Source organism: Lepisma saccharinum, chromosome 13 (assembly GCF_977018435.1).
Source record: "Lepisma saccharinum chromosome 13, izLepSacc3.1, whole genome shotgun sequence".
In the NCBI taxonomy this organism is placed as follows: domain Eukaryota; kingdom Metazoa; phylum Arthropoda; class Insecta; order Zygentoma; family Lepismatidae; genus Lepisma; species Lepisma saccharinum.
In genome coordinates, this window is record NC_139241.1 from 2,044,175 (window position 1) to 2,059,466 (window position 15,292).

The window sequence follows — 15,292 nt, forward strand, 5'->3', positions numbered from 1 at the left end:
GAATTAGTCGAAGCAATTAGAGAAGACGTGAAAATGTGATACACAATAGAGAGGGACTCGCACTTGCAGAAGCACATCTGGTTCCACCAGATCATCTTTCTGTGTACACACACACTTGGCACTCGAGCCATCTGCCATCACCACAATGAAGCATTCTTGGAGACCAGAAAAGCAAATACTCCGGCTTGCGGTTCAAGGGCGCAGGTTGTACGCAGACGATACACACAAACCAACCATTGTTATAGTCTGCTGATGGCTTACATGAAGCGCGTTTCTTTTTTCTTCCAAGGACGTCCTCTAAGCACATCCACGCACTTGGAGATGGATAATAGCGAAATCCTGCTTTCGGTGTTGTCAATGATGTATCGTAAAATTTGACCTGGTTTACCCCAACAATTCTCATTTTTTGTATATACAGTATTTACGCACCTGAAGAGGTAGATGGTATTCGACACCTACCACATCGTTGGCAGTATGTTGTGCAAGGGGGGGGGGGGGGGGGGATAGCTTGTTTACCTAGTTTGCCCCGTGACGACGGTAAGAGGTGAATTTAACCATTGAAACTAAAGTCCAAATCTATGTGCTAGTGTTGCAATATGCAGACAGGGGATAATGTCAGAAATCGAACACGCGAAATCGGGGACACAAATGCGCATTTCCTGATGTAAGATGCTTTCTCATTTATAAGCAATAAACCCATGTACAATCTATGAATATACTGCGGGTAGCTACTTATTATACATTACGTGAAATAAAAACTATTGCCCGGTGTTTAAAACAAGCAGTAAGATTTTGTTGTTTGAATATGTTATAATGCAATACAAATAATACGCCCTACAATGTAATTTGATGAAATTCAGTAAATCATTCTACGAGTTTCTTGAGCCACGGTCCATATACATTTAATCTGTGGTGTAAAGGCATCGTAACTTAAAGTTGCCGTCTAGCCGTTTGAGGGCGCTAGTGGCTAGCGTATCTTCTGTTCCACACGCTGTGGTAAACATTCCTGCCTAGAAATTGTTCTTGTTCCGGTGTTTAATATCTGCATGTTGCAACAGTATCGTTCCATCATTAACGTGGCTTCACATTCAAGCGGTACATTCACTTTACCGCTACCACGTCACTGCACAAGAAAAATGACGCGTAACCATTGTTACGGGTCCGGGCTGCTGTTGTGGACGCTCTCGGTGACTACTTTGAGGCTTCATAGGGCGCTTTGTATGCGCCTCTTTTGTTTTTGTACTGAGAATGTAGCCTTGTGACTAATACACGCACGTAGAACGAAACTCTTTTTAATGTTTTTTTTTGGCACTTCTCTATCAACCCTTGGAACATATGACCTGCCTTGTTCATACATTGTTGAATTCCATACAGTGTCTGTCCTCTTCCATTTGTATATTTTCGAATATTTATGCCCGTTCTACATTCTCGCGAAAAAAAATATTTGCCACGACTTATGCTCCAGCCCTCGTATTATACGCCCCATATACATTAATTAGACATAATTAGGGCTGAACCGATGCATCGGCATCGAAAGTATCGGTTGTATTTTATTTACCCATTCCGTCCGACACTTTTCCGGTATTTTGATCGATAGCGGGGTCTGCAATACTATCCTGGAAGTTATGCAAAAGTTTGCATTGATTTTTGTACCAATGTTACGAGGGTCACTATTTATATTTTGAGCCTTGGCAACACTGATTGAAGTTAGGCGCGATTTGACGTTTGCACGGAATCGTCTGGCATTATTGACCATATGGGTGTTTCAAGATGAACCCAATCCAACAAAAGTTGTTCGCGCTCGAAGCACATCCAAACAAATGGTCGCCTGTTTTTTCGGGAAAACTGGTCATGTGGCAACCGTGCCTTTAGAGGAACGTAGAACGGTCAACTCTGAATGGTACACAACAATTTGTTTGCCAGAGGTCTTCGGTCAAATACGGAAAACAAACAAACACCGTCGGATCATTCTTCATCAAGACGATGCCAGCTGTCACACATCTCGTCTAACAACCGACTTTATGGACAGTCAAAAAATCGAATTGATGGGTCATCCGCCGTACAGTCCTGATTTGGCACCCAATGACTTCTTCTTGTTCCCGAATGTCAAGAATAAATTGCGTGGACAACGATTTTCGTCGGCGGAAGATGCCGTTGGTGCGTTCAAAAACCATATTATGGAGGTGTCTCAAGAAGATTGGAAAAACTGCTTTGACAAATGGTTCGAACGAATGCAAAAGTGTATTGACCATAAAGGAGAATACTTCGAAAAACAATAAAGCAGTTTTCAATGCCAAATTCCTGCTTTTTTCATTGTTAGGCTCAAAATATAAATAGTGACCCTCGTATGTGAAAAACCTCTATTTTGTGATAACATAAAAGGTGTCGTTTTAATATTATGATGGAAATTTTTAATAGTTCAAAGCAAAAACAAACTAGTAAAGTAATGTTTATGTTTATGGGGTGGAAAATTTTCAAGCATCAGTATTGGTATCGTTGGAAATCGGTAAGAGTATCGGCCCCAAGTGGTATCGGCTCAAGCCTAGATATAATAGAAATAAAAAAAGAATGTAGCTACAGCAGTCAGCTCAGGATAAGATCTCCAAACGAGGAGTGACGGGGAGCGGGAGTGAAGGGAAGGACTGGTCCAATTGCAAATTTTAGGGGTAGCAGAAAGCCTTCCGCTGTGGTCTAGTGCCTGGGACTTGATTTGCGTTAATCACCCAGAGAAACTCAAATCAAGGAAAGCGGCTGCGTATCGCATATTCTTACCTATTGTTACAAACTTGTTGCTCACAACAACCCGCGGTTGATATACAAATGCTTTGAAATCAAAATCTCACGCGGGCGGCGACAACAGAACAGACGTCAAAACTCCAACAAACTTTCTTTGTTGGAAGTAAAATTTCTTCGCTTTGCGCTTGCAACTGAGCGTGTCGTATTTCTTTACTTTGAAATTGAAGACGGAAATAATATTAACAATTATTATCAAATAACATCTTGTTACTAATCTTGAAGTAAAGCAGTTGTCTTTATCCCAGAAAAGAGGACATTTCCAAATTTTCCTAAAAATCTGCCCGGACCATTTTTAGGACCCGAAAAAGAGGATTAGTCCAGATAAAAGATGACGTCTGGTAACCCTATAAGACTTGTATCGCTGCACCGGTTACAGAGAGCCCACATATGTTCCTCACTCAGGGTGCACTCCCCTAACCCTAATAGTGGAGTCGCCTGTCGCTACGTCACTCCACTTCCGTTGGGCATCATCTCCTGAGCGGTGACCTTGACTCTGCCAAACGCGGCACAGAAAGCAGCAACAAGCAGTTTTCTCCCGCAAATGCACATCGCGCTACTAACGCCAGACGTCCCTGGCTCGATTCTCGGCCTGGGCATAGATTTGTCAGTGTCCAGTCATCAATTTCAATATATCATCACTCATCTCAATCTTCGCAAATTAGCCAAAAGTGTCACAAAAGGCGAAGTAAAATAAATCAATAATGATTGATTGATTGAGTTGGTTTATTTTACTTCGCATGTCTGCCACTTTTGGCTAATCGCGGAGATGAACTTGATGAATGGACACTCACAAAGAATGTCCAGGCCGGGATTCGAAAGTGGGACCACTGGCGCTGTAGCACGCTGATGTAACCACTCCACCACAGAGGTACAGCGCCTTGAATAACGTAGTGTGGAAAACGACCCAAGAACTAGTTCCCCAGACGGATGACAAACATAGATGGCAGTGCGATCAATGTCGGTGCTAATTTTCTTATGAAAGTAATGTGGCTTAGTTAGTTTTTGGAATATATTGTGTAGATTTGTTTGTCTAGAAAGGCGGTAAGTGAATTGATGGAAACAGTTATGTTTGTGGAGTGATTTGCAGTCACGAAACGGCATTAATTTGAAAAGAAAAGTAAAATAAAATTAATAAATAAATAGCATGCGTAACACAAGAAGAAACATCGCAAAGTGATTCCGGACGTCAGGTGTTGGATTGTGTATTAGAGTTTTATTTTTCTATGTTATTAGAATATAAATAGTATCCTGAGAGATATTTCATACCGAGGCGACAAACCACAAGTGTCGCTTGGAAGCGAGAAGTCCGTAATCAATGCAGCCTTTCGAACCGTAGGGACACAAGCTCTGACTGCACCGTTTCCTCAAGGAGATTTTACACCAAAGCGAGACGCGACAAACGATAAGAGGATTTCACACCAAAGCGACACGGGTAATTCGGTCCAAGGCAACTTTCATACCGAAGCGACACATGTTGCTTGGAAACGAGCCAATCAAGAGCAACATTTCGCATCGTAGCGGCATGACGGGAAGCACAGGTCAGCGTTCGGTTGGTGAAATCCTCAAGCGATAAGTGTCGCGTGCCCCTTGTCGCTTTGGTGCGCAATCTCACTAAAGCAAGACACTCATTGCATCGCGCATGCGCGAACAAAAAACCACGGCAACATGTTGCAAGCTATTGAGGAAATGGCCCAGTTTGAGCGACGCACAAGCGACAAAGCGATACGTGTGGCTTATCGTGTCGCCTAGATCTGTTGTTGTAATGTACGGTTTGTCGTGTCGCCTATCTGTTGTTCGCACAATTAGCAGCGAACGCTTGCCAATAGACTGAAGGCACCATGTCGCTTGTCACTTAGTTGGGAACTCCCCAAGTAGCGCGTCGCTTCGGTCTGAGCACCCTTCCTTTAAGGAGCTTTCCGACCGAAGTAACAAGTAGCACGCGAATACGCCATATGAACGTGTCGTTTGCTGTTTGGACCCTCATATTTTACAGTCTGGAAGTGTGTGTCACTAGTGTGACAGTGTGAACAACCCGTGTAGCTTGTCCCATTGGTTTGAAAGTTTCCTTACACTCATGTCGATGGCACTAAGAAAGTTTTGTGGAGTTCCCCTTGTCGTTTCATGCAATCATCATTATCATCATCGCCGCGATTAGCTTAAAGCGGAAGAAAAGAGACAGTAAATATCAAAAATACAAATGCTTCAGTGTGTATATCTTTAAAAGAAATGATGATGATAATAATAATGAACCTAATTCATGCACAAAAATTTAGTTGCCAAGAACATTCCACGCGTATTTTTTCTCCCGTATTATTAACGAAAGTATGACGATAACAGGACGTGGTCGACTGTCTAGAATGTTCGTTAAAATCTTCGCGACCACTGTACTAAATATCATATCAATTATCATATTCATAGAAATGCTTCATGTAAAACAATCGGACGTTGCAGCGAAAACTACATTTACTTCCATTATAAGCAGACGAATACCACGCACCGGGATCAACACCAGCGCCTCTAGCGGCATCCATTCTGAGTGGAACCTGCCAGAGAGGACAAAACCGTCCGTTTTCCACACTAAGCCCCGCGACAGGTTAAGTTTGCAGCAGGTCTTATGTATTAATCCGCGTGAGAACGACACTCTGCATCTCCCGTGCCAGTCTTGCCTCAACAACCGAGCTCTTCATATCGCAGACAGTGAGAAAACCCTATAGTATTGCAGTGGAACTATATTCTGTGTGCACGTTTGGGTCTATATATGCAAGAAGTTGCTGCAAACTTAACCTGTCGCGGGGCTTACATTATTCAAGGCACTGTAACAGAGGTAGGCGAACATAAATATTGGCCACAGATTTACATATGATAAACGATTTCCCATATATTAATACTAAATGGATAAAAATGTACTTATAAAGTTAGTTTCCCAGCATTTATAGTCGACGCGCTAGCTACGTTATCGAGCATCTGGCTTTGAAGTAGACGGAGCGCGCCCACCAGCTGCAACAATCATATTCAACGCACGGTTCAGACTCCACGTGTACTAGATGTGACTAGATTGTTGGAGCTGGTGGGCGCGCTCCGTCGACTTCAAAGCCAGCCGCTCGTTAACGTAGCTAGCGCGTCGACTATAACAGTGTGTGTTCTGTGCTTAATCAGTCCGTGGTTTCTTTGTGGTCTGGTTTCTGGGATATTGAAGCCACAGGAAGAGAGATACTGAGAGGGCTTATCTCTGGGAGGAAAGTTCAGATTTCGCCAAATTCCATTCGGCGCTGTTCATAAAAAGCGGGAAACGTGCCATCGAGCTTGATTTAATCGGTAAGCACTTCCAAATTCAACATTCCTGTTTATTCGGAGGTTTATTTTTAACACGCGGATGTTTTGCTGGCAGAGCGTAGCACAAACGCTCAAATCACTGTTATTTTCTTTTTAACTCCGTCGTTCATGCCTTGAGTCACATGGTTGACTGCACCAGTTTCCTCGGCTCGGCTGTTTCGAACAAGACGAAAAGATAGCCTCAACAGTGTTGCCTACCTTTGGAAATACACGGACAAATATCTTAAGCAGTGTTGCAAACCAATAGAAAAAATCAAGGAACATGAAGTTTAAAATATTTTTAATAAATTGGATCAAACTAAGCACGTGCAGCTTGTTGTGTCGCTTCGGTTCGCAAGGTTGCATTCTTTTTTAGTAAGAGTTCGTTTCCAAGCGACATGTGATCCTTGTCCGGTGTCGCTTTGGTCTAAAATAGAGTACTGTGAAGGACGATTTTCGCTCGCTCGTACTCGTTCGAGTCCCCCGTCCTCGAGCGTCATTTTATGTTACAATAATCGTAGACACATTATTATGTAAAATATCAGCCTTGGTAATTTCAGCCAACAATCATCTAGTTCATTTTCATGTATCACTGTGACGGAGTGGTTAGCACATCGCGCTACGACGCCAGGAGTCCCGGGTTCGAATCCAGGCCTGGGCATGGATGTTTGTGAGTGTCCATTCATCAATATCGTCACTCATCTCCATCTTCGCAATTAGCCTAAAATGACACAAAAGCGAAGTAAAATAAAGCCTATCAATTTATCATGTATCACTGTGTATTGGTAAGATAGACTAAACCTCATTTTAACATGCTTAAGTTTCAATTTCACTGCTTCACGGTCCATATCTGAGGGTTATACGTGTTCTACTGGGCAATACCTCTCGTTTTGCCTGTTCGAACGTTACTCACTCGAGCGAAGAAGCTCTCGACTCCGTACGCTATCTAGCGTCGTCCGTGCGAACTACTCGGCGCTCGACCGAAATCGTCTCTCTCCAGAACTCTAGTCTGAAAGCTCCTTAGGAATTACATGTTCATCCATCACCGTGGTGGCAGCTGGGGAGCTACTTGAATAGAAGAAGTAACGGGCTCGGGCTCGAAAGCCAGAAAACAGCAGCGATGGGACTCCTTGCGCTAATGGAAAAGCGCCGCTCTGGCATGCCTTCGCCTTCAAAGGGCTGTTGCACGAGTTAGTAACGAAATAAAATGTTGTACCGAAGTAATCTTACTTCAACTTCGTGCCTCCCCGATTGCTTAGTAGTAACGTCATCGCCTTGTAATTAACAGGTCCCGGGTTCAATACTCGGTGGAGGTACGTAATGGTTAATATCCCACTTTTAAAACTACATGCCCCGGTCAGCTTATCTGTGCATAAAGTGGTCTTTGAAACTAACACTCAAACCTCAACAGGAGACAATAAAAGACCAATAAAGTATATTTTCCCCGGATTTATTGATTGATTTCATTGTCATTTAGTGTCGCTTTCCTGCCACTTTTGGGTAATCGCGAAGATGAGGATGAGTGATGATACGATGAAATTGATGAAGGAACACTCGTATATACACAGGCCGGGATTCGAACTCGGGACCTCTGGCGTCATAGCACGCTGTGATAACCACTCCGCCACGAAGATTGGCTATTTTCCTCCAGGAAAATGTGTCGAAACCAATTTGCATCATGAATAATGATTTGCAACAGCTGTTAACAGTACATTTTCTTTGTGTGGAAAGAACTAAGATGACCGAAAATTATCGCCATTACCAGTAGCCTCCAGGACCCACGTTAGAACGCACTCCAAAGAGAGGCCAGGAGGCATGAACAAACAGAATAAATAGAAAAAGGAGATGATGTTCTGGAGACAAATGAAAACAACTTTCCGTTCACGCTTTTTCGCATTCTTCTGCCTCTCAGGCTGTCTCCGGTGCTTTTCATCTTTCTATCCTCGAGGTAGGAACAGCGCTGTCAGCTGGTGCTAGCGAATGGAATACAAGTGACGAATGGCCAAGCAGTGTTGCCAACCTATGACACACACACAAGCCTCCAAATGTTTCCGTAAAATCAACCAAAAGGCCCTAATTGAACGGAACACTACAAATAAGTTATTTTTTATTATTAAAGCGAATGGAATACAAGTGACGAATGGCCAAGCAGTGTTGCCAACCTATGACACACACAAGCCTCCAAATGTTCCCGTAAAATCAACCAAAAGACACTAAATGAACGGAAAACTACAAATAAGTTATTTTTAAAGCGACATTTTATGAATTTCACGTTGAATCAAAGTATTATTAAAGATTTTCGGGGAAAGTTTTCAGGTTTAGGTCAATAATTGTCAGAGATGCAAATTTCCTCCGATATGTTACCATATAGCGATAGCCATTAGAAGCGCACTGCAGCGGTGCCATGTCGATATCTCACTAAATCGTGTACCTGGCGAGGTGGAACAGGTTCTGAACTAGGCAACGCCGCACGTCTGTGATTCGCTGGTGTTGTTCAGCCGTTCAAGGCCATATGCAGGAGATTTGTCGCGCACTCTACTTGCTTGGCTGATTCAAACAATGACGTGTGTTTCTAAAAAAAACACATTTCAATTACGACACGTTTTCTGATATACCAACTTAGAACGTTCAAAAACAAAATTTTAAAATGGTGACCACACACTTCCATTTTCGTGGAAGTTATAGTCCGTAACCTCGCATTACAATATTCCATCAACGTAGTGGGAAAGTCGTTCCCTGGTAATCAAGGGGTCCTGGGTTCGATACCCGGAAGAGGCACTTAGGTGTTCGGATTTCACTTTAAACTGTGTGTCCGGTTCCAATTAGTCAATCTGTGCATAAAGAGGACTTACACTTTAAACTCTATGAACTTAGACAATTGAAAAAATGCAATTGCTTCATATCAGTGTATAATTTCTTTAGACAAACGCCTGTTTTAATCTATGTGCATTTCACTAGTGTTCTACCCAGTTGGCATGGTTGCTGCTTCGCTTGTCTCACAATATACGCTGTTCGCGAAGATGAACATGAGTGATATGATGAAATTCATGAAGGGACACTCACAAAGTATTCTCATGCCGGTACCTCCAGCGTCGTAGCGCGCTGTTCTCACCACTCAGTCACAGAAGTAGGCTTAGAAATAGTTGTAAGAGTTGTCTCGGAATTTTCCATTCTAGTGTACGAGAATGAGAATTACATTCATATGAAAAGACTCAAGGATCATGTGCACTCCTATTGGCATAGTGGTATATACTGCAAATGTGCAACCCTCTAAAATGTGCCACTTTATGTGAACAGGAGTGTACATACATATGTCCAGTGGACCCAATGTAGTTGCACATGTCTGAACGGTACATGGCAATATACACGGTGTACCATAAGTAGTCATAGGATCGAATGGCCTCCCCGGTCACCTGACCTGACTGACGCACCTCCGATTTATTTTCTGCGGACTTTCTTGAACGACAAAGTTTACCAACACCGAATAAGAGAACTTGGATCACCTGCGTGGAGCAATCGCTGAGGAGTTCAATGCCATTCCAGTGGTCTTTTGCCCCGTCGCGTGCGGGATGTGGGACTATGATTTCAAGCTTCAATTATGGTGACAAAAGTGTTACTTACCTACTTTAACACTTTTGTCACCATAATTTTCATTTTCTTTTTTTCCTGTTTCCAGTATTTCCATGTCATAGACCATCACTAAACACACCTATTGTTGCCTTCAAACATCAAGAGTGTTGCCACTGTACCTCATAATTTTTTTAAAACACCCATTTGGACCGGTACGCCTTTACGAGACATTTCAGGATTGGCTATACGCGAAAACGATCGGTTTTCTTCTCTGAACTATAGATGGCGAAATAGTCCACCTACCCAAGGTGGAAATTGACGTCCAAATTTCCGTACGAATGTTTGACATGCAATTTTCCATGCTTTGTGGAAAAATAAATTTACACTTTCACTTACATTTGGCAACACTGCATGAACAACACTGCACCCCGTTTGTTGTTTCTATGTTTAAAAATATCTACTTGGACAGGGCTAACATTTAGTGTATGACTTATGTATGTACAGGTTTCGGTTACAAAGTAACGCCACTCTTAATTCCCAGTTGCGCCGTTCGTGGGACACCCTGTAGCTATGTACAAAATAAAGCTGGTGGCTACTTGTAAGAATCACATAATAACTTATGCCAGATCCGGTATAACAGTTTGTTGCTAAACACAGTAAATTATCCGGAGCTTTAGCGACTTTTCGCTGAGTTGGCAACAACTGTTGTGAAGGCTGCAACAAGTTCCACGGAAGTGCTGTCGCCGATATTTTTCTTCCACTGTTGCTCAAAGTGGTCTTATTCTCTCTTATTATGCAGAACGGGGAAACTATAAAGCAGCAGCTCGTAAAGCGTTTGTGTAACTAAGACGTAAACCGAAGAATGGAAGACAAGCATGTACGGCTAGGATTTTGATAACCTTATACTTGCCAAAAATGACCTTTAAAAAATGCATTTATGACCTAATACATGCAAGACAATGCCCTAAAAGCTTAGAAAAATGACCTAAAAATTCTGAAAGATTTGTAAAACAAATTTATAAACTACCAAGAGAAATTCAAATTACAAATTAACGTTACAGTATCTATCACATGTTCATTGCGTATGGTAGTACAAGTAAGAAAGTTCACTTTTTGTGATCTTTTACACTTTAAGTACTGAGTTGCAGTACACAACGAAAAACACATGAAAATTTTCAACAGTGAATGATTGTCGGTTGTCGGACAAGAGAGCCTTCTACATGTACATGGAAAAAATTCTCTCGACATCCACAGACACAAGAGGAGCGTACTTGAAATGAACAATATTACTTGCCGTTAAGTCACTTTCAATTCCATAGAGTGCAAATTGCTTCCCTGACAAAATGTCCGATACAGAGCACAAAACTTTGTACCCCTTGTTTTTTAACAATAATCCGTCTGGAGACAATGTATTTACTGATAGAAGGGGAAATCACATTGTTGTTTGAGCTGAATTGTTGCGCAACATTTTGTATCAACAATACTGCATAGAATTTCTTTGTTTCTTCAAACACAGTCGTTCAGAACTGCGCTGAAGGCAATGAGACGAGAGTCGGGAACCTCTCCCCTTCAAAGGGTTACATTTGCTTGTAAAATGTCCCTTCTTTCACCAAAGTGTAGAAAAATGCATAATATGACTTTTAAAAGACTGAAAAAACGGTTTAAAAAGTTTAAAAAATGACCTTTACTCCAAAAAGAGTAAAAAAATGCCCTACCAAAGGCATCCCACTTACGTGTAAAACACGTTCCTATCTACTTATGCAATGTTTCTGCCTTACCAAAAAAAAAAGAAGATGCATTTGCATAAAATCCTAGCCCTGCAGGCTAGATAGCTGCGTGCATTAGAGTACTGCATGTTACTACTTTCGCTCGGTCGAGTCTCCCACCCTCGAGCGTATACAATGGAATATCATTTTAATGTGACAAGAATCCTAGACACCTATATGTAAAATATCCTTCATTGGTAACATAAGACTAAACTACATTTTAAAATGGAGATAATGACTATGTTCACTTAAGTTTCAATTTCATTGCGTCTTTCACCTCAAGATCCATATTTGAGAGCCCACTACCACAAATGACTATTAAACGTGTACTACTTGGCTTCCGAGTGTATGCCGCTCGTTTTGCCTCTTCGGCGAAGAAGCTCTCGATTCTGTACGCTATATAGCGTCGTCTGTTCCAATATTTCGCGCTCGAGTGAAATCCTCTCCCTGAAGCACTCTGGTGTGCATTAGTAGTCAACCACGCTTATGCCGACCTCCGTGGAGGAGTGGTTAGTATTGTGCGCTACGACGCCACCGGGTATGGGTGTTCTTTGTGAGTGTACCTTCATCAATTTCATATCATCACTCATCCTAGCGATTAGCCAAAACTGGCAAAAGAACAAAGTTAAATATCCCAAATCAATGAATCAAAGCTTTCTTTTAGAACTCTGTCCTATATTTTCCTGCATTTGAAGTAGGAATAAATATAAAAAAATAACCCGTGACGCAACAACCCACGAGTGCCACGGCCTACCTACCGACTGCCGGTCTCACTCTCACATGCCTTAGCAGAGATCTTCCAGCCAGTTATGGGGTGACGTCAGCACGACGAACCCCCTGTCGTTGTTTGTATGTTTCCATGACCGGGTTACGCTACTCATTCGTAGCTCCCAAATTTCCTCACGATCGTCCCACGCACTGGCCGAAATCTCCAGAGAAACGTTGTTCCGCTTCCCCCGGCAGACTCGAACCAGCGGCCCGAGCCCAAATCATGACGCCTTGCCTTAGAGAGTAAAGCCACGATGCGGGACGAATTATTACATTCATTTGGTCTGCTTTGCCTTGTCTCTTTGCTACTTTTGGCTAATCTCGAAAATGAGGATGAGTGATATGATGAATTTGATGAAGGACTCAAAGAACACCTCAAAGTTCGGCTAACTCCATACCAAAAAGAAAAGTCAGGCATCCAGTTATACAATACGATACCAAAACAACGGTCTTTAAAAGCAAAGTGACAAAATTCCTATTGGATTATATACATTATATTCAGTTATAACACCATTAAGCCTTGTTTCCATGATATGAAAAACTCAATATGATGACCAAGGCAGAAATGTATTTTATTATAATTCTAATAGTCTGGAGGGGAGTATTTTTGTGTATATATATCGTCCTGTTCTTGTACTTTGTTACATTTGTACTTGGTACATAGTCTGATGAAGACCTTGCTAGAAGGTTGAAACGTTACGTTCAGTTTATATTTTCTATAATAAAATAAATTTCTGCCTTGGTAAGCATATTGAGTTTTTCATTATATTCAGTTAAAGAATTTCAGAAATTAAATATTTTTTTAAAAATAAATTAAAATTGTGTACACTGTATAATATTGTACTTCTACAACACTAGTCCACTATTTAATAAGAAAAAGTATAATTTGTTTGTTGATTTTACATTGTATTATATACAATTGTTATACTATTATAAAAAAAAACATAGTGCCCGATTCCCGATTGATGCGCGTGTGTGTGTGTGTGTGTGTATATATATATATATATATATATATATATATATATATATATATATATATATATATATATATACATACATACATACATACACACACACATACCATATACAGGGTGTCGCAAAACTCTTTGAACAACGCTTGGGTGCTGGTAGATATCATAAAAACAAGTAACTTTTCCCTATAAAGTTTACCTTGAAAGCGCTTAGTTTCTGCGCTATAAGCGCTTAAAATCTATCCTGTACGTATGCAACCCAACATAGCAAACACTTGCTCTGACATAACTACCAGGGGCGCGTGGCAGGGTTGCCACTAGCGATCCTCGTTAAGAGAGACGACTCGAAAACAACAACTTGGGAGTCTTTGCCTGAGCAAACTCCAAAACATTAATGATACTTGCGATGTTGTAAGAAGCATTGACAGTATTTATAAACTGACCAAGACAAATAATGAGCAGACTGAAATTCAAGATTATTTACTCATTCTAAAATATCTCCATAATTGATCGATTGATTTGGTTTATTTTAATTTGCTTTTCTGCCACCTTTGGCTAATCGCGAAGATGAGGATGATATGATGAAATGACAAATGACACCAATGTCTAGGCCAGGATTTAAACCCGAGACACCTGGCGCCTTAGCGATCTTTGCTAACAACATCACCACGGAGTGTTTTGTGTATCATGCAATAGCAACAACTGCAAGGGACACGTGAGATAGGGGAAATCCACGAACGAATAAATGTAAACATGATGTGTATGCTGCCTCGTTTCGAACACCCAGACTGTAATGTTATTAGAATTTATTTGAAAATTATTCCTATCTGTGCAAGCGTTATTGCTAATCGTGTTCGTCTCATTAGGCCTCCCCGATGACGCTGTGGTAGCGTCGTCCCCTTGTAATCAAGGGGTCCCGGGTTCGATACCCGCTGGAGGCACATAGTGATTCGGATCCCACTTTAAACTGTAGGTTCAGTCCCAATTAGCCTTACTGTGCATAAAGTGGACTTACAACACCCAATCAATCAATCATAAGGAAATAATTGATTTAGGATTGATTCGTTGATTGATTGATTTGCTTTATTTTACTTTACTTTTTGTGCCACTTTTGGCTAAGTTGCGAAGATGGGGATGAGTGATAATATGATGAAATTGATGAATGGACACTCACAAACATTCATACGCAAGCCGGGATTCGAATCCAAGACCCCTGGCATGGTAGCGCGATGTTCTAACCAATCCGCCACAGGGGCCGACTTTCAATTTAATGAAAAACGTCGTTTAGACATGAATATATCCACACATTAAAACTAGTGCTTATTAAGAACCAAAGCCAACAAATGCATACTTATGTCAAGCGCTGAACTGTAAAGGGCACTCGTATTGCACATTTGCGCATTATTTACATTTGCTCGTTCGTGGATTTCCCCTATCTCACGTGTCCCTTGCAATTGTTGATTTTGCATGATACACAAAACACTCCGTGGTGATGTGGTTAGCACAGCTCGGTATGGCGCCAGGTGTCTCGGGCTTAAATCCTGGCCTAGACATTGGTGTCATTTGTCATTTCATCATATCTTCCTCATCTTCGCGATTAGCTAAAGGTGGCAGAATAGCGAATTAAAATAAACCAAATCAATCAATCAATTATGGAGATATTTTAGAATGACTAATCTTGAATTTCAGTCTGCCCATTATTTGTCTTGGTCAGTTTATAAATACTGTCAATGCTTCTTACAACATCGCAAGTATCATTAATGTTTTGGAGTTTGCTCAGGCAAAGACTCCCAAGTTGTTGTTTTCAAGTAGTCTCTCTTAACGAGGAAAGCTAGTGGCAACCCTGCCACGCGCCCCTGGTAGTTATGTCAGAGCAAGTGTTTGCTATGTTGGGTTGCATACGTACAGGATAGATTTTAAGCGCTTATAGCTCAGAAACTAAGCGCTTTCAAGGTAAACTTTATAGGGAAAAGTTACTTGTTTTTATGATATCTACCAGCACCCAAGCGTTGTTGAAAGAGTTTTGCGACACCCTGTATAATATATACAATACACACACATTATGTGCGATACCAACATACTGAATTTTGTAATGTACATGCACCAATC

The 15,292-nt window shown here is 41.4% G+C and overlaps 1 protein-coding gene across 2 annotated transcripts in view; it reads right to left on the reverse strand.

Annotated features, from left to right (window-relative positions):
- Positions 1-15,292, reverse strand: part of Mob2 (MOB kinase activator 2) — a 435,540-nt gene that overhangs the window by 146,216 nt on the left and 274,032 nt on the right. The window lies entirely within an intron of this gene.